The sequence below is a fragment of the Camelus bactrianus genome, chromosome 34 (assembly GCF_048773025.1).
Source record: "Camelus bactrianus isolate YW-2024 breed Bactrian camel chromosome 34, ASM4877302v1, whole genome shotgun sequence".
Lineage (NCBI taxonomy): Eukaryota > Metazoa > Chordata > Mammalia > Artiodactyla > Camelidae > Camelus > Camelus bactrianus.
The window spans coordinates 10,331,423-10,350,658 of record NC_133572.1 but is presented as its reverse complement, the minus strand read 5'-3'; the positions used below and the strand labels follow the sequence as shown (position 1 = coordinate 10,350,658).

Below are 19,236 nucleotides of genomic sequence, written 5' to 3'. Positions count from 1 at the left end.
TACTCTAGTTCCGGGGAGACCTCCCAACACTCCAGTCACAAAAATTTAGTTATATACACACTGAGATTAATTTAATCAATCCCTTCAATGTCAGTGATATGTTGGATATATATTAAAACACTGAAATCCACAGAAGCAAACCTAAAAATATTATTTCTGTTGCAGAAAAACGTGTCACAGCTCAGTTGTGATAGCAACCTGGATCCTGGCAAGAAACCAAGCAGCACTCGGAGAGTTGGAGAACTCAGGTTTATTACACCAGTCGGCCCAGAGAAGTTAACACTTCAAGCTCTGGACTCCTTCTGTAGGTTTACACAGGCTTTTATAGGCTGCCAGTTTACACTTTGCAACATCACATGCAAATGAGGTATAACAAAAGTTGACTAATTAGGAACAGACTTTGTAGAAATGGCCCAATCAGGAGGGAGAGAAATAACCAATCAGGAGTGAGAGAAATGGACCAATCAGGAGTGAGCTCCATGCAAATGAAGTACTATAAATGTACCAATCAGGAGTTAGCTCAGGGAACCAATAGAATTTAAGGGGTAAGTCCCACTTTCCTAGGAGTAAGCTGTTTCAGAGGCAAAGAGTGAGATAAAGCCCCTGGGCCAGGGAACCGGATGGTGCTAGCAAGAGAACAGTGGCCCTGCCTGGGGGTCCTGCGGGTCTTTTTTATGGGGCTTCCCACCTCATTTCAAGTTTAGAAAACAGGCAGTAGGTGCGATTTGCTGGCTCTGTAATTGCTTCTGTCTCTTTGACATCATACAAGCTTACTGACAACAATTAGCAGGATATACTAATAAAAGTTATCATTGTTTCCATCACAGAGGCTCTTTTAGAAACATTAGCGCCTTCCATGTGCTGAGAGAAGTCACTTAGCAAGTCTTGTAGAACCTCCTTTTTTTTCCCTGTCAACCCTGTGTAAAAGTCTTCTTTTTCTCCGTTTTTGATTTAGTAACTTTAGATCTCTGCATTATGTTGTGTTTTGCAAGGAGCTATTGATTTCAGCTAAGGAACCGTGAACGATAATTATTTTGCATGACTAAGCGCTGGTACACCATTGTCAGACGGGGACTTTACCACTAGTTTCAAAATTTAGAACAGAACTGTCAAACAAGCAAATGCCTACACCAAAGACTTCTATTTTCAAGCTACAGGCATGAGTTCTATGATGTGCAGTAATAGACTGAATCTCTGTGTTGCTGTGAAGGCTCCTGATTTGACAGTCCTGGAAACGAAAGCCTGTTTCTTTCGAGAACAGATATATCCGTGGTAGCAACAGTACAAATTTTCAAGCAAGGCTGAAGTAAGGCATCGGTGCTAGGAAAGAGAGACCCAGGCACTGAGATTATTAAATGTTATTAAGAAGGACTGTTTTCATGGTGAGCAGAGGACAACTTACCCCAGCCTGAGAACATTTGATTTGGTTTATCTCAGGTGGCCATCTTCCCAATTATTCAAGAACACTTTCATGAAGTTACCAATTTACACCAACGAAAATTTTTATCCTAGAAATAGTATAAATCGAACACAAATGTTTCTCAACATTTAAAAAAAACCCAAGAATGGAGCACATTGCAGTAAACACTGATGGGCAGGGGCATACATTTTATATAAATTAAATGTCTTTTACCCTTTCAGGACAGCGAGGTACAGTCCATCAGGAACATAAGGCTGAGCAATTTGTGTTTATAAAGTTGACCTTTAATCCCTTTAAATTTTTATAACACTTCATTTTTTTCCCTAGTGTCTTTTCTTCAACTGATAATTTGATTCTTAAAACAACACTTGAAGACAAGTACTATCTCCTATATAGATTAGGAGACTGAAGAACAGAGATTAAATGACCTTGAAATGGCATATGGCAATTAAAAACCAAAGCGGAGCGGCAGTGAGGGGGCCGGGACATGGCTGACTAAGACGCCACAAAGATGCCTCCGTCTTAAATATTTTACATTTAAGTATTTAATTTAATGTTAAAATATTTTAAATATTTCTTTTTTATTGGCCTAGGCAAGTGTTCAGTCTCTCCAAAATGAATTCATACTAGTAGATGTATTATTTATGGTTTATAAATCAGAATTCCAATTTTTAAGTTAAAAAAGAGAGTTGTGCCTTTCTATTGATCAGATTATTCGTATCTTCTTTACAAAATGCTCCCTTCCTAGGTGGAAAACCACATGAGAAATAACAAACTGTCCAGAACAAAGGAAATTCTTCACCCAGGCTAAAGGAAAACTTGGAGAATTATTTCAGGTTCCCTTCAGAGGATACCTTTCTAGTGACTACAGAAATACCGCCACAAGTTTTTAACTGGATTCTCCAATTTGGCCCTCTTTCCCCACCAGTAGAGCCTACCCAGCACTGCCTGTTGAAGTACAGCCCTGATCAAGCCACTTTTCTGCTAGAAACTGAGAGTGTGTAGAGAAAAGGAAACCCTCCTTCACTGTTGGTGGGAATGCAATTTAGTGCAGCCATTATGGAAAACAGTATGGAGATTCCTCAAAAAACTAAAAATAGACTTAGCATATCATCCAGCGGTCCCACTCCCAGTCATATACTTGGAGGGAACTCTAATCCGAAAAGATACATGCACCCCAATGTTCATAGCAGCACTATATACAATAGCCAAGACATGGAAGCAAGATAAACATCAATCAACAGATGACTGGATAAAGAAGTTGTGTGGCATTTTTGTACAATGAACTACTACTCAGAAATAAAAAAGAATAAAATAATGCCATTCGCAGCAACATGGATGGACCTGGAGATCATCGTTCTAAGTGAAGTAAGCCAAGAAATACCATATTTTATCACTCACATGTGGGATCTACAAAAAAGGAAAAGAAAAGAAAAAAGAGGACACTAATGAACTCATCTATGAAACAGAAACAGACTCGCAGACATAGTAAACAATCTTACAGTTACCAGGGGTAAGGGGGTGAGAAGGGATAAATTTGGGAGTTTGAGATTTGCAAATGATAACCACTATATGTAAAAATAGATAAAACCAAATTTCTTCTGTATGGCACAAGAAAGTATATTCAATATCTTGTAATAACCTTTAATGAAAAATATGAAAATGAATGTTATATATATACACACACACATATATATGTATACATACATATATATATATATATATATGGCTGGGACATTGTGCTGTGCACGAGAAGTTGACCAATTGCAATGGACTATAGTTCAATAAGAAATAAAAATTTAAAAATTTAGAAAAAACTATGTTTCTACTATACTATAGTCTCTTAAGTGTGCAATAGCATTATGTCTAAAAAAAAATGTACATACCCTAAGTAAAAAATACTTGATTGCTAAAAAGTGCTAACCATCCTATGAGCCTTCAGCTAGCTGTAACCTTTTTGCTAGTGGAGGCTTTAAAATATTGTGAGAAGTATTCAAATGTGACACAGAGACATGAAGTGAGCAAATGCTGATGGAAAAATGGTGCTGATAGACTTGCTTGATACCAGGTTGCCACAAACCTTCAAAGATTTGTAAAAAGTGTAGTATTTGCAAAGCGCAATAAAACGAGGTATGCCAGGATAGGAAATTCCAAGCCAGGCAGAGAAATCAGAACCCGGGGGAGGGGTCTATGTGGGATGCCAACTCTGGGATTGGCCTATCAACACACGTTCCACCTGTTCCGTTGCTACACTCTCTCCCTTGGTGTCTTATTTGAGAATATCTTCTCTCACAACAGTCTCTAAAATCCGGAGAGCCTCTTTTTTCTTAATTCTGAAGTTTTTACCCAGTGAAAATTGATTTCTCTCTCTGCTGACAATTTGTAGCAGGTTATATTTATCTTCTTTATGGCATGTTTACATTACCTTGTTTTTTTAATTTTGTAATTGAAGTAGAGTCAATTTACAATGTTGTGTTAGTTTCTGGTGTATAGTATAGTGATTCTGTTATACATATATATATTCCCTTTCCTATTCTTTTTCATTATAGGCTATTATAAGATATTGAATAGAATTCCCTGTGCTGTATAGCAGGACCTTGTTGTTTATCTATTTTGTATATAGTAGTTAGTATATATAAATCCTGAATTCCTATTTTATCCCTCCCCACTCCTTCCCCCACCCAGCCCAGTAACCATAAGTTTGTTATCTATGTCTGTGAATCTGTTTCTGTTTTGTAAATAAGTTCATTTCTAGGTCCATTGATGCTGCTATAAATAGCATTGTTTCATTCTTTTTTATGGCTGAGTAGTATTCCACTGTATAAATATACCACAACTTCTTTATCCAGTCATCTGTCGATGGACATTTAGATTGCTTCCATGTTGTCTTGCCTATTGCAAATAGTGCTGCTATGAACATTGGAGTGCATAAATCTTTTCAAAATAGAGTTTTCTCTGGATATAGTCCCAGGAGTGAGATTGCTGGATCACATGGTAATTCTATGTTTAGTGTTTTGAGAAATTTCCACACTGTTTTCCATAGTGGCTGCACCAAATTACATTCCCACCAACAGTGTAAGAGAATTTCCTTTTCTCCACACCCTCTCCAGCATTTATCAGTTGTGGACTTTTTAATGATGGCCATTCTGACTGGTATGAGGTGATACTGTGCTGTAGTTTTGATTTGCAAGCATTATCCTGTAATTTGATTACTTTTGTAATATTTTAACACTCCCACTGGACTATTCTTACTCACCTTTAAATATACAGTATGTAAATATAGGACCTTACATTTGTTGAAAAACAATGTTCATGTGTGCATGCACGCACAAACACCAAAAGACTAGAAGGAAATAAACAAAATGGTGAAAATTGTTTTCTTTGGCTTAAAGGCATTCATATGATTTCCGTTTTCTTCCTTATACTTTTGAAAGTGTCCATCAGAACATGTATAACCTTTTAATAAAAAATACAATAATATATTTATTTGATCAGAAATCCAAATAGTTGATTACATCCTTCGCCAACGGGACTTTAGGCCCTTTTTTTCACAAGATACACTCGAATGAGATCAATGAAACATAAATCACTTACCATCCAGAGTTATTTTCTGGAAGGATAAATAATCTTAGTTCATATAATGAAAACAGACTCTAGTAACATCCTTCAAGTTGTATGCAAACTAATTTTTTCAGTAGAATTCTGTTTTCAGATGAAATCTTACATGGAACCAAACATTCATTTACAGCAAGGTGCAGGTTTCTCAAGTGGTTTAAGATCTTTAGTAAGTGAAGCAGGCAGTCTAAAATCTTTAGAGATTGGAGCAAATACACACTTCCTTGGTTAGAAAAATCCCTGAATCACCCCCTTGGAACCTCAGGATTCATCTAGTCCAACCCTCTCATTTTATCAGAGAGGAAACTGAGGCACAGAGAGGTTATAAATGCCTGTCCATGACCACTCAGCTAGTAACTAGAACCTACATCTCCTAAATCTAAGGTTCTGGCAATTATTCTTATTTGGGATTATTTCAGAGTGTTACTCTTCTCTGACCTAACTCCAGATTGTGACATACATCCAGTTTGAATTGGAGAGTCTCTACCCTCTGTTTCCACCTTAGCCTTCAGTGTCTAAAGTCTTGTTTTCATTTCAGACCCCAGAGAAGGCTTCCCTGCCATGAACATCTATCACCCAATGGCTGTTTCCTGACTTCCCCCAGCTTGTTCTCAGTGCCTGGCGTGTTATCACACCATGTGCTCGTTACTACGTTGCTCTTCTTTTCACAGACAGTGAAGATGTGTTTGAACCTGAAGGTACTGACGTCTTCTCTGTCTGTTTCACCTTTGACCTGATTTTGCAGTTGAAAGCCCCTCAGCCTCCATGTGCCTGTCTCTAAATTTACCACCCCAGGTTGAGCAGCACGTCTGGATCTTCTCCTATTCTGTTTTCTCTTTCTTGCCCAACCCAGAGGGAAAAATCCTTGAGTACGTTCTATCTCAGTCTTCTAAGAATAATAAATTGGAGTGGTACACCTCTCTCTTTTTCTTTCCCGGACAAGAGTCTACAAGGTAATGATGTAAGACAACAAATGACTAAGTGCTGAAATGAGCAGAACAGGCCATACCAGCTTGGGTGGTTTAGATAAAGAAAGATCAATAAAGGTGAGAATAAACAGGGAAATGCTTTGAGGAAGGCAGCCCTTCTTGGTACCATCAGATAGGCAGTTAAGAGGGGGACCATGTGAGCAAAAGCATAGTCTGAAATACAGCAAGATTGACCAGGATTGAGGAAGAAGTAAAATGTTTGTGCAGAGGACTCATGAAAGTCCTTTTGGCTGGAGCCACATCCTTCTCCTTATTTGTTGGTGATTAAGTGAGCCTTAGGTAAAGCCAAGAGGTAGGCAATAGTTTATCCGGCAGAAGAGATTAGCCAAGCTTTTCTTTGAACCTAAAAATACACGAAAATGTCTATAACAATTTCCTTGATCTAGTAGTCAGTGGCCACCGTCTTTTTGTGAAAAATCGTGGTAGCTGCCTACGACCTGAGGTTAATCTCAAAAAGTTTGGGCTCCTTTATTGCCTCACTTCTCTCTGTATATGTGTTAGAACTTTTTATGTTGCAAGTATCAGAATGCCCAACTCAAATGCAATTAAAAGATCACCTAGTCCCATAATTTACAAAGTAGAGTGCACGGGAATCTTGAAACCTTGATTCATTCTTGAGAGAAAATATTAGGATTTATATTTTTTTCTTTTTACTTAAATTTTTTTAAGGATTTATATGTTTAGTGTAAACTTTAAGAAAGAAATAAGCTCATTATTTAGCGAATGGCTTCACAATAGCATCTATATGACTTACAATAAACATGTATTAGAGGGTAAACGCTGAAAGATTTTTTTTAACAAATAGGACGGTACAATAAAAAAATTTAAAAAGTTGAGAGACCAGTGACCTCACCCATTCCTCTTACTTCACAAGTGACCCCAAAGAAGAGAACAACCTACCCAAAATCCAATTATGAGCAGAACAACCTGGTTGCCGATGGGAGACAGTGTGAGATGCCCGGAGCTAAGTCATTTAACCCCACCGGGTCTCAGTTTCCTCATCTTCGAAGAGGAAATTATGAGATCTCCCAAGTAAACTTGGTGTGAGCATTAAATTAAATAAGAGCATATTTAAAGAAGGGAGCACAGTGCGTGGTCCAATTTAAGGGCTCAATTAATGTTAGCTCTCTTCTTTAGTGTCTCAGTAGAGGTCTTTCTGTTGAACAATAGTGACTTTCAAAACCTGGAATAAATAGCACTGCATTATTTGGTGCTAATAAAGATCTATGTTTTTTTTTTTTTTTTCCAATTCAAAACATTTGTTAAAGGATGCAGAGACTATACTTTTAATCCTAAAACCCTCAAGTACAATAGACTGGTAGCTCACAGATGTAAGGGTAAGGGGTTCATTTGTGCCCCTTTGTTCAAATCAAACCATATGGGTCAACCCTGTTGTTGGGAATTCTCTGTGGAGGAGTTTAAGAGCAGTAATCTGTTTGGAGGTAGAAACCAGTGACTTATCTGAAAGCTGGTTGTATAGAAAGCACACGGCTACTTAATGTAAAATGGTAGTATTTTCAGGGGGTTGTTCTAGTGCCCCCCAGCCCCAGCCGTCCCCGGTTATTGCTGCTCGCTGTCGCACATGCCTGTGTTCTTAGCCTAGCAGTCCTTCTCTTCCTTCTCAAAATCCTGTGCAAACAGTAGTAAATCTCCTTCACATTCCTGTGTGCTCTAAATAGCCGCTGTACTAGGCGAACACTCCACTTTCAACTTAATAAGTCTTCCCACCCCTAAATCAAAACTAATTAGCTTTGTTTTTCAAATTGCTGACACCGGGGGTCTTCGCTATAACAAACCTGTGTGTGATTAGTGATATAACGGCTGGTGCTGAGCTTGGGCAAATATTTATAGAGTAATCATATTGGATAGGGTTGAATAACCTCTTGGATTAAGTGTGAGCTTCTGCCAGGCGGTGCTGCAAAATTGTGCTAATTTAATGGTACAGTCCATTGTTCCGTCTGCTGATACGACCCCGGCGACACTGACACAAATCTAATCGGGGTATCAGGGCACCGTATGATTCCCTTATTGGCACTCTTGGCAATAATGTGCCGGAAGAATCCAAACACCGCGTTGCAAATATAAATTAGGTGGTAGGTAAATGGAAACTCGTATAGGGAGAAGACTGAGTGCCTGCACACCCAGCACAGCGATGAACCTAAGGTAAACAGTCAAGGGATAAATAGCTGTTACGTTATTAGTATATTAGATACCGGAGGAACGGTTTTGCTTTTATTTACTTTCAGGAATAGTCAACAGATCTTAATTAGGCAAACCAGTTTGAGTGCTAAAGGAGGATTTCTTCTATATCAAGCTGTATTGATATGCACACCAACTTCTCACAGAGATACACCAAGTAAATCTGAAAATACACAGTTAATTCTTAATATGTAGTCTTCAACCTGCAGTCTGAAAGGAGGCTCAGACCTTGGGAAGGAAGAGATGAAAGCAGTAGTTTTTAAAGGTCATGCAGCTAAGCGGTGGCCACACAGACTAGAAATTCCATCGTCACACACCCTGCCCAGTGTGCTTTTCCAACCTGGGCATAGGGTCCTGGTAAAACAAAATAATATGGTAATATTGACATACAAATGACTTTAGGAAATTGGATCGTTTTCTTACACCTATTCCTTACTTATATTGTTACATACATTTTTAGTTTAATAAAGACTATACATTTGCTATGTGCAGGTAATAAGACATTGAGCTTTTTATTTGCAGAGATTCACTGCAAGTGTACCGTTTTTAAAGCACAGCTTAGCTATCTGCCTTAGACATTCCAACCAGTTGGCTATATTTAGATGTGAGGAGGAGGCAGAGTAATTCTTAAAGAGTTCCATGTTTCTTACAACCGCCTTGACTGACAGTCCTTAAGTGCTATTTCTTTCAAAGCAAATATGACTCACAGCCCTTAGATAGAGTGTGTGCACAGGCTAGAAATATTGATCTGTCCACATCCCAGGAACATTAAGACACAATAAAAAAGAATTTTTAACTTAATTCTGAATAATGCAATAGGAAAAACATATGAACAGGACACAGTCGACCATGGTAATGGATCTGTACTGTTTTACCATGTCAGGGATTTCATTTAAGCACGAGAAACAGAAACTGTCTTTCCAGCCCGAATTCACCCCCTTCAGCTTAACTGTGACAGTTCTTAGAACAATAGGTGCCTAAAGAAACTTATTTAAAGATATAAATAAATAGGCATTATTTAAGTCACAGAGTACAAGGTACCCACCTTGTAAGTCAGTCTAGTCACCAACTCAAAATTTAGAAACGAGAGCAACCAAGAGGCAGTTGGATAAGACTTCCCTCTGGAGTTTGCTAATAAGGGAATGAAAAAATGTTTCTCATTGCCCCACATCAACACTGGCCAGAGGTTAATGGAGGAAGAGGCGGCTGCAAAAGGCTGTCAGGGACCCAGAGGCCCCCTCCCTGGCGCTTCCTGAACGGCTTAGAAACCCCTTTTCTATTTGCCCCTGGCCAGCCTTCTTGCTACAATCATTCTGTTCCCACAGAATCCTGCAGAGAATAATCAATATTGCTGTGAGTTACAAAACATGAGGTTTTCTCAATTTCAGCTCCGATGTCTTTCCCAGCCCCACGGAAGTGCCAAAAGCTGGAATCTTCCTTCCGGCAGTAACTCAATGACAGGGTTGCAGGCCACACTGCTGTCACTACCTTAAGGGTAGTATTTTCCATTTTTTTTTTAAAAAAGTTAAGCTTTCTACAAATAGCTCTGTTTCCCTTTAATACATGTATATGATACTTTCCTAGGGCAATGGAGAGATGCTTCCGCAATTGCATTATTTGGGGAGCAAATGTCAATGGATGAGAGAAAAATGGGCTAAAGGCAGGGAAAGCTGGTGAGTGTGGGAGGAAAAAGACTGGCAGGTCTCCAAAGGACATTTTTCTTGCCTGCTGAACTCTCTTTTTCCCAGCCCGCCCCTCTGCAAATCATCGCCATAGTCTCTCACCCACATCTTTCTCAGTATTTCTCTGGAGTTTGCAATAATGCACTTATCTCTTACCACGCGGTTCAGAGTATTGCTTGGGAAATTGTCCACTTGGCCTTCATCTGGAGGCTAAGACTTGCCCAATACACTGAAACCAGCCAAGTCCTTAAGCAGAGGGAATTTAAGGGCTCATGTTTAAGTTTTAACTCTATGTTAAATCAGTTTGTTTGCTATCATGACCCTGTGACTCGGGCAAACAAGTTTCCCCAGAGCTGGGTTCTGGTCCCTGAGCCGTCTTTATCACCTAGTCCTTCAGCTAATTCACGCCCCATCCCTGCAGCTAGGTTCTTGACCCCTTCTACTGAATATCTGAATACCGTCTCTTTGGATTTTTGCCAGCTCTCTCTCCAGGGATGCGGTTTCTGTAGACCCTGTAACTACCTGCTGTCTCTGCTTAAGATGACACTTGAGATTTCCTCTAATGTCAGTTCTTCATATCCAAGCTGTTTTTTTCCCCAATTTCAGATTCCTTTTCTATATTCACATCCTTGCCTTCTCACGGCTAGATCAGTAATGTGGTTACAATCCTATTCTAAAAGCTCTGGGAGTGGCTATGGACCCTTGGCCCTGACCTTGTCTGCTCTGGTTCGGTTCCACAAGTATGCTGTGTGCAATAAGTAATAAAAAGCATGAACGATAATAGTAATTTCTATTTGTTGAATACTTCCATGGTACGAGGCACTGTGATGTTAAGCATTATTTTAATATTCACAACCATCTTTTATACGGAGCTGCTAGCCTTTTGATAGGCACACAGACATCATCTTCCTGATTATGGAAATATTGTAGTCCTTTCTCATGGGCCACTATGTCTTCCAAGTGCCTCCCACCTGACTCCCCAGATCCCCAGGCTCTCTTGCCACCACCTGCCTGCCCCATGATCCAGGAATTAAAGAGTTGATGCCTGGCACAGTGCTCTGGCCAGTGTTGATTCTGATCGGTGGCTACCATGCCATTCTGGCTGTTGAATATTTTTAATATCAGCCCCTAATAGTATTATCCTTAATCTACAGATTAGAAAAATGAGGCTCCAAGAAGTTTACTGGCCAAGGCCACATAATTAGGACATGATAAAGCAGAGACTCAAGCCCATAATCACCTGTCTTCATAGACCATTTTCTTCCCCTTGGTTCTTAGACACAAGAAAGATGCTACCCAAACCTGTCTGATAGTAAGAGTCAGCTTTTGTCAAAATTCCAGATTCCTGGGCTTCTCTCCCTGGAGATTATGATCCACATTCATCTAGTTTCAAGCTAGAATCTACATTTTTAAGGTGATTCTTATGGTTATTCAAGCTTAGGTAACACGGCACTAGGGCGTTTTTTCCAGAACACAATTTGAGACTGACTAGGATTATTGTGATATCTGCATGTCTTCAATGAGCAAACAAAGACTTGAACACAATTCCTGAATCATAGAAAATGTTTTTGAATAGAACAGGGCATGTGTTTCAGACAGTGGGCTGGCTGCTGCTTGTTTTAGAGGAGGTGGTGCAAATCAAAAGCAGAGTCATCTCTGGAAACACCATCAGAGACAGTCAATGATTGGAATGAAGCAAGATTACAGTTTACAAATAGGTCAAGTGAAAAGGACACAGAGGAAGAGTAAAAGAAAAACAATTCCATGAAATCAGACACTGAGTTTACTGAGAAAAACTCCCTGGCTCTAAAAACTATCAATTTACCCAAATAGCATTGGGACTCTGCTTTGCAGAACCATCACCTGTGAATAAAGAACTTAAAGAAACTTAAATGTATGCCGTTATGTGTGGTGACCATTGATGCTTCTCCTGTCCTTGTGCGTTGTCACCATTCTGCAGCCGTCTTTTTTTCCAGTGATGTTTGACAGTATCGTTTGTCACATAAAAGCCTCTTCAGTACCTGTTCCCTCCTAACATCCTATCTCCCATTTCTGCTCTTAGCAAAAGCTAATCATGAAACATAGAAAGATGTCCAGAAAAAAAGAGCGACTGTCCCATATTAATTGCCCACAGCAGGCTCATGATGTGATTCTGAGTCTCATTCTCAGGAAGAGGCTTAGAAAGAAGCAGGAAGAGAATGAGCAAACTCAGACGAGCAATTGTCTGCAGCCTCCTCTTACAGTGGGAACTGATTCACTAAGTATTTCTGAGGAAGGCAGAGCCATCTAACTCAACAGAACCTCCTAGATGCGCTTCCTAACGTGTAAGTCATGGTCGAACGGTAGAAACTGCCAGTGGAGCTGAAATTTACCACCACAGGACGTGGCCCAAGCTGGGTTGGTTCCCTTCCAAGTGGCAAACTCTGCCAAACGCTTAAACACCTGCCACAGTTATCAGTCCACATACTCCCTCAGACAACTGAGAAACAGCTCGTCGGATAAACCAATAAGTAAAATAAAGTGCCAAATATACCCTCAGCAGAGGCTGATAAAAATAAAACATTTAAATAAATTTAACGGAATTCTTCCAAATGGCACACCTGACAACGAGGAGAACTCACAGTGGTGGAAACCATGGAGAGAAAAAACGATATCGAGCAATTTTTCTCTAATGCTAGAGAGCCAAGCCCTTCTCATCTACAAAGAATGCAACTTTCTACCCTAGAGGGAGGAAAAACGAAATCAAATAAAACAATAGGAACAGTGACAATAATAACTCTTAGAATTACATGGTACAAGGGACTTGGCGGAAGGAACGCTGTCTTTCCTTATTTATTTGGGTGAAGAATAAAGCTTTTCTTCATTTACTTGTTAGGTTTTTTTTTTCTTCCCCCTCTCGTATTTAACACCTGTGTGAGAGTCCCTGACTTAAGAGGTAGGGCTTAGCTAATGAGGTACGGCAACACGATTGGAAGCCCATTTCTAAATGAAAATTGCACTGTGCTGTGAGCACAACCCCTTCAGGTTGAAGAGAGCATTTACAGAGCAGCGGGGGTGGTAGCCTGGGCTTTCTCTGTAAGAAGGGGCCTGGAGGGTTACCGCAGCTGGAGGAGAGAGAGGCTGAACTCGAGCTGGGGGCCAACGTGATAATTCTCCTCCAAATTAGTCATATTTCTCCAGGTTACCTTGGTAGATAGTGAGCAAAGGCAGATATAATCCCTCTCCTAATTGTAAACCAGCACCAGCCTAATTATATCCCTATTTACCCCAGATACTCTAAAATCATAGGCTTTCTGTTTGCTAATTCCTCTTATTCATGGTTTTATGGCTCCGGAGGAGGCTTTGGGGAGTACGAATTGAAAAACAGTGCAGCGAGTTAGTTCCACACAGACATTAACTATGAAAAAGTAATGGAATGAAGGAGCAAAGGGGGAGGGAAGCACAAAGCCTCCTATTTAGTTTAGAGTGATTTCAATCAAGACTGGGGAAGGATTTGGGGCCTTGCCACATACGTATGGGGGTCAAGGTCATAGCTGTAAGAGTACAAAGTGTTTCTTATCCACTAAACAGAGCTGTTCTGTGATAAGCTCCACTCCCTTTGCTTTAGCATGTGTTTTATCTGTGGCCTAGTTTATATTTAAGAGCTATGTAATTAGGAGTATTTTTATGTCAACTTATTAACATTAGCCTTGGGAGAGACCCATGCACCAGAGCTCTGGGGATATGGCTGAACCTCATACGATGTTAGAAGCTGACAAGTAGGACAAAGGGTGAAGGTCACAGTGGTAAACAAATTCATTCAAGTCTTTCAATAACGTTACCTCCATGCTCCTCTCCCCAGCCCTCACCTCACAGGATGCTCGTGGTTCTGGTCTGTATCGGGGGACTGATACAGTTGGAAGATTATATAATTGTGTGCTGGGAGAAGGCAGTGTGAGTGTTTATACATGCATGTTTGTGTGTGTGTGTGTGTGTGTGTGTGTGTGTACAAAAGAGAGAAAGAGATCAGGCTACTTAATTCTTGATTGAAAATGAACACTCTTTCGAGATTTGCAGATACTAACCACCATATATGAAATAGACATACAACACGTCTCTTCTGCATAACACAGGGAGCTCTATTCAATATCTTACAGTAACCTATAAGGAAAAAGAATATGAAAACGAATATATGTATATGTATGTATGATTGAAACATTATACTGTACACCAGAAACTGACACAACATTGTAAACTGACTATACTTCAATAAAATTTTTTTTAAAAAGAAAACGGACAGTCTTAAAACAAGCTTAAATGCTTTATTCATCTATAGCTTTCTGAGGCAAGTAAATAATAAAAAGCTTTCTAAGCTATCGCCAAGACCACACACCCTTTGTCCCTCAAGTTTTCCCCAGGCCACAACTACAGTGGGGATCGAGGTGCCAGTACTGTGGTGTCAAGATCTTGGAAGTCTGGGCATTATCTTGGTCACTTTTTGGTGAAACCTTCATTGCAGGTTTGCCAGGTCAGTATCAGTTCCCAGGGTAGAGGAGGAGGAGGAAGAATTAAGGTTGAACAGGGCCAAGTGAGCAGACTCTCTGACCGGGAAGGTTTATGCCCTCCCTTGAAATAGGGGCGTTTCAGATGGAGACATATTCTGAGCAGCGTGAAGCCAGGATCTGACCCTCCATTTCTACAGGACAAGGAATTTCAGGGCCAGCTCCTCTATGTCGGTAAGACCCACATCTGTACCAAAAACAAACACCCTCACAAGTTGGTAAGTTAGCTGAGAACAAGGAGGGGTGTGCTAGTTATCTGCACAGCACACCCACATCCCAGAAAAGCTCCTTGCACAGATTAAGTGCTCAAGTAGCACTGCTTGAATTGATAATCAAGAGAAAATTTAACTTTAGGATGACACCTGCACTCCAATGTTCACAGCAGCACTATTTACAATAGCCAAGACATGGAGACAGCTTAAATGTCCATCAACGGATAATTGGATAAAGAAGATGTGGTATATTTATACAATGGAATACTACTTAGCCATAAAAACCGACAACATAACGCCATTTGCAGCAACATGGATACTCCTGGAGAATGTCATTCTAAATGAAGTAAGCCAGAAAGAGAAAGAAAAATACCATATATGATCGCTCATATGTGGAATCTAAAAAAACAAAACAAAAAACCAAAACAAACAAACAAAGCATAAATACAAAACAGAAACAGACTCATAGACATAGAATACAAACTTGTGGCTGCCAAGGGGCAGAGGGTGGGAAGGGACAGACGGGGTTTCAAAATTGTAGAATAGATAAACAAGATTATACTGTATAGCACAGAGAAATATATACAAGATCTTATGGTAGCTCACAGAGAAAAAAATATGACAATGAATATATGTATGTTCATGTATAACTGAAAAATTGTGCTCTACACTGGAATTTGATATGTTGTAAAATGATTATAAATCAATAAAAAATGTATAAAAAAAAGAGAAAATTTAATAATTTTCCATGAATTTTTTTTGCTTCGAAGTAGACAGCTTGTTTGTGTTTTTGGTTTCTTAGAACTTTCTTATCCAGATCAGGAAACAATGAGAAATTGAATTTAAATGTGAAGGTTGCTTGTGAATACAGTTGTCCCTCTGTAACCACAGATTCCACAAACATAGATTCAACCAATTGTGGATTGAAAATATTCAGGGGGGAAAAAAAATCCAGAACCTTGCAAAAGGCAAAACTTGAATTTGCCGCACACTGGCAACTATTCATCTGGCATTTATATTGTATTTACTACTATTTACGTAGCATTTACATTATATTAGGTTTTATAAGTATTCTGGAGATGGTTTAAAGCACACAGGAGGATGTGAGTAGGTTATGTGCTAATATTATGCCATTTTATATGGGGGACTTGAGCATCTAGGAAGTTTTGGTATTTGGTCGGGGGGAGGGGTGGTCCTGGAACCAGTCTCTGGTGGGTACCAAGGAATGACTGTGTGGAATCAGAGAAAGGGACATGGCGTAGCCTCAAGAGATGATATTTTCATCAAGCTGTGAAGACTTGCGAGTCACTGCTCTCCACTGAAGTGTTGTGTTTGCTAATTACATCATACATTTGTGTTCCCTACTCAAGTTACCTTCTTCTTTTTGAATGCTGTTCTTTCCCTGGAAACACACTCTTATCCTACTTTGCTTTTTTCTGGATTCTATACAAATCTTATTGTTTGTATTTCTTTTCACCATGTTCCCCATTTTTTGTGTTGTTTTTTGGGGGGCTGGGGGACAGGTAATTAGGTTTGTTTGTTTGTTTGGTTGGTTATAAATGGAGGTTCTGGCGATTGAACCCAGGACTTCTTGAATGCTAAACATGCGCCCTACCACTGAGCTACACCCTCCTCCCCCATTTTTATTTAATCACCACTTTTCCTGCCCATCTGTAGAATATTCTCCCAATGAACCTGATGATTTTTTTAAGGTCTAGCTTAAGACTTTTCTTTCCTTACCTACCCTGCTGCCATTTTGATTCAGTTTGCTACATGGCCATCACAAGTAAAGCAAAGGATTAACTGCCGAGTGGATGTGAACATTTATGAGATCCGGTTCCTGCTTTCATTGTACAGTATCCGTGTCACATCGATGAGCCTGTGGGACTACTTTAGAGAGCCTCAGAGTGGGCTGGCCATGTGCACTAGGTTGCCGGGATTCACATCCCGCCCTCACATTTGCTAACTGTGTGGTCTTGAGCACCAGTTTACCAAACTCCTTTGTGACTGTTTCCTCATCTATACAATATGAATGTTAATAACAGCTGCTGGGGGGTTATAGTGAGCGTTGAATGAGTGAATATGGTTAAATTTCTTAGCACGATTCCCGGCAAACAAACACACAACAAAAACAATGTGTTTGCAATTATTATGCACTATTTTCTCAACTGTTCAAACCTGCATATTTACTTCTTTTTGACTACCCATAGACAACAGAGGCATCTTGTGTTTTATCCTCATGTGGGTGGTCTCTGTTGTTACCTCATTTTATGACTCTGTTAGTCACGGAAACGTGGATGGTCAATAACACTTCCTTGTGTTCATTCGCTCATTCATTCACTCACTAAACAAATATTTATTGAGTCCTTACTCTACGGCAGACTCGTTTGTCATTGGAGGTACAAAAATAGACAGGACAGGAATAAGGCATCTGACCTCATGAAGCTCTCATAGAAAAGAGAGGCTTATACAAATGAGATAATAAAGAAACAAGATACTTACAAGGAAACTGTGACAGAGGGCTATAAAGAAAATGAAAGGGGTGACCATTTGTGACCACAAATGGGTGACTCAGCATGAGTGGGGAGAGAGCATTTCAGGCTGATGAGACAAAAGAAAAACCCCAAGAAATAAAGCAACCAAGAAAGAAGCAAACAGGGCTTGATATTTTGAGAAATAGAACACAATCTCTGGCTGCTGTTAATGAGATGGGAGATGTGGCAGAAACGGGAGACACTGGAAGCCATGGTTAGGAGTTTGGATTTTACTCCAATCAAAACAGGAATCAACTGAACAGTTCTCGGTATGATCTCTGTGTTGAGGGGAGAAAGATTGTAGGGGGAAAAAAAATGAAAATTGGAGTCCCATCAGGAAGTCACTGCCATTGTCAAGGTTGTGTAGATGGCGAGAAATGGACAATTTAAGACATATTTTGGAGCTAAAGCAGACCATCCACCTTCCAAGTAAATGAGAGAGCACCTTAACACTGAGAAGCCGCCTTCTCAGTGAGCCTGGAAGCGAGAGCGAGGCAGGTAGACGCCCACAGGGTGGGGGCAGGGGTCACTTGGAATCAATCTGCTTATTTAAAATATAAAGTGCATGAATTAAAAGAAAAAAATTGGATCCCAAATCTACATTTACTAACAAATGATTATACATGATCCAAAAGCCCCTCTCCAGGCAGAATTATAAAGTAGGTAAAGTTTGTCTTTGGCTTCACAATTCATATTTTAAAAAATATTATTAATAACATTTGGGAGCTTACTATAAACTAAGTAGCCATTTTCCATTTAATTCACATAACAGTTTTTTAGGCCTTTACTACGGCTATGCCCAGTTTTATAGACGTGGTAAAAGTGAATCTCGGTGAAGTAACTTTTCCAAGATGATGGAGCTAGAGATAATACAGCTAGGACTGAACCCAGGAGATTGACACAAGAGTCTTAATAGAACCGCTATTTTACACCATTGATGGTACCACCTAACTCTCTGCCTCTCTGTCTCTCTCTTGCTCTCTCTCCCTCTCTATCTCTCTTACACACACACACACAGAGTCTTCCCTCAGAGAGAATCTATTACACAGTCTTTCCAAATCCACTAATGACCTACCAAGTTTTGATGAATTACATCTTTCATTTCAATAGTAGCGCTAACTGTGAAAATCAAGTCCGAGCAAGGCAGTGGAGGAGATACTTCCTGAAACAGAGCAGCCTTCCTGGTGCCTCTGATAGCACATCACAGCCAGCCCTGTGGATAAATGTGGCCTTAGCCAGGAAAGGATAAATGATAGATGATTTGGAAGAAATAAATGACAGGAGTGTTAAAATGTTTTAGGGCAGGGGACATTCAAATAAATGCTATTGGATGATTTATTTTCCAAAAGGTGTTATAGTCACTGCTGAAACACACCTACATGTCTGCCCAGAAATGTGGCCATAAAAAACCTATGTGTATAAAAAATTTACACTGCAGCGAGCTGACCTCAACCTTCCATTTACTAAAGCCACCACCTTAGCTCCAGGAACACAGTTCCAACTTTCTCCGAGACTTCAGCATCTGGACGTCCCACAGCTACCTCAAGCAGGATTAATTCGAAATTCAGCTCATTACCTTCTCTCCAAACCTTTACTGTTTGGAATTGTAGTTAATGCATCATTTCAGCAGTTGCCAATGCTATAAACTTCAAAGGTTTTGTACTTGCCTCTCTTCCCCGCACTCAGCTCTCCAATTCCAGTCCAACGCAACAGCAAATGCAGACAACTCTTCTAAGTATCTCACACATCGACCCCTCTTTACCATCTGCACTGTGACCCAGGTAGTTCAAGTCTTCAACAAGCTTCAAGTGCAATATCTCAGCCCAGGTTTTCTAAAAATCAGAGTCTAAGGCCAAGCCCAAGTGCTTTACTGAGGGGAAGAGTCGGGGGAAAGGAAAAGTGAGGCAGGAAGAAGGAAGAGGAAACACAAGATGATCCGTTTCTGAACTGGCACAGCTTTTCAAGGAAATCCAGGCACTTCCTCAGTTCCAAAAGGCAGAAGGAAAGCATGGCTAGGAAGAGCAGGTGGGAGAGGAAGGGGAAG

At 40.0% G+C, this 19,236-nt stretch overlaps 1 long non-coding RNA gene across 1 annotated transcript; it reads right to left on the bottom strand.

Annotated features, from left to right (window-relative positions):
* Positions 1–234: 234 nt before the first annotated feature.
* On the bottom strand, positions 235–11,474 carry LOC141575914 (uncharacterized). Its single transcript, XR_012504014.1, has 2 exons — positions 9,269–11,474; positions 235–8,577 (listed from the first exon to the last, which is right to left on the bottom strand). It is a non-coding gene; the product is annotated as an uncharacterized LOC141575914 (long non-coding RNA).
* Positions 11,475–19,236: the final 7,762 nt, after the last annotated feature.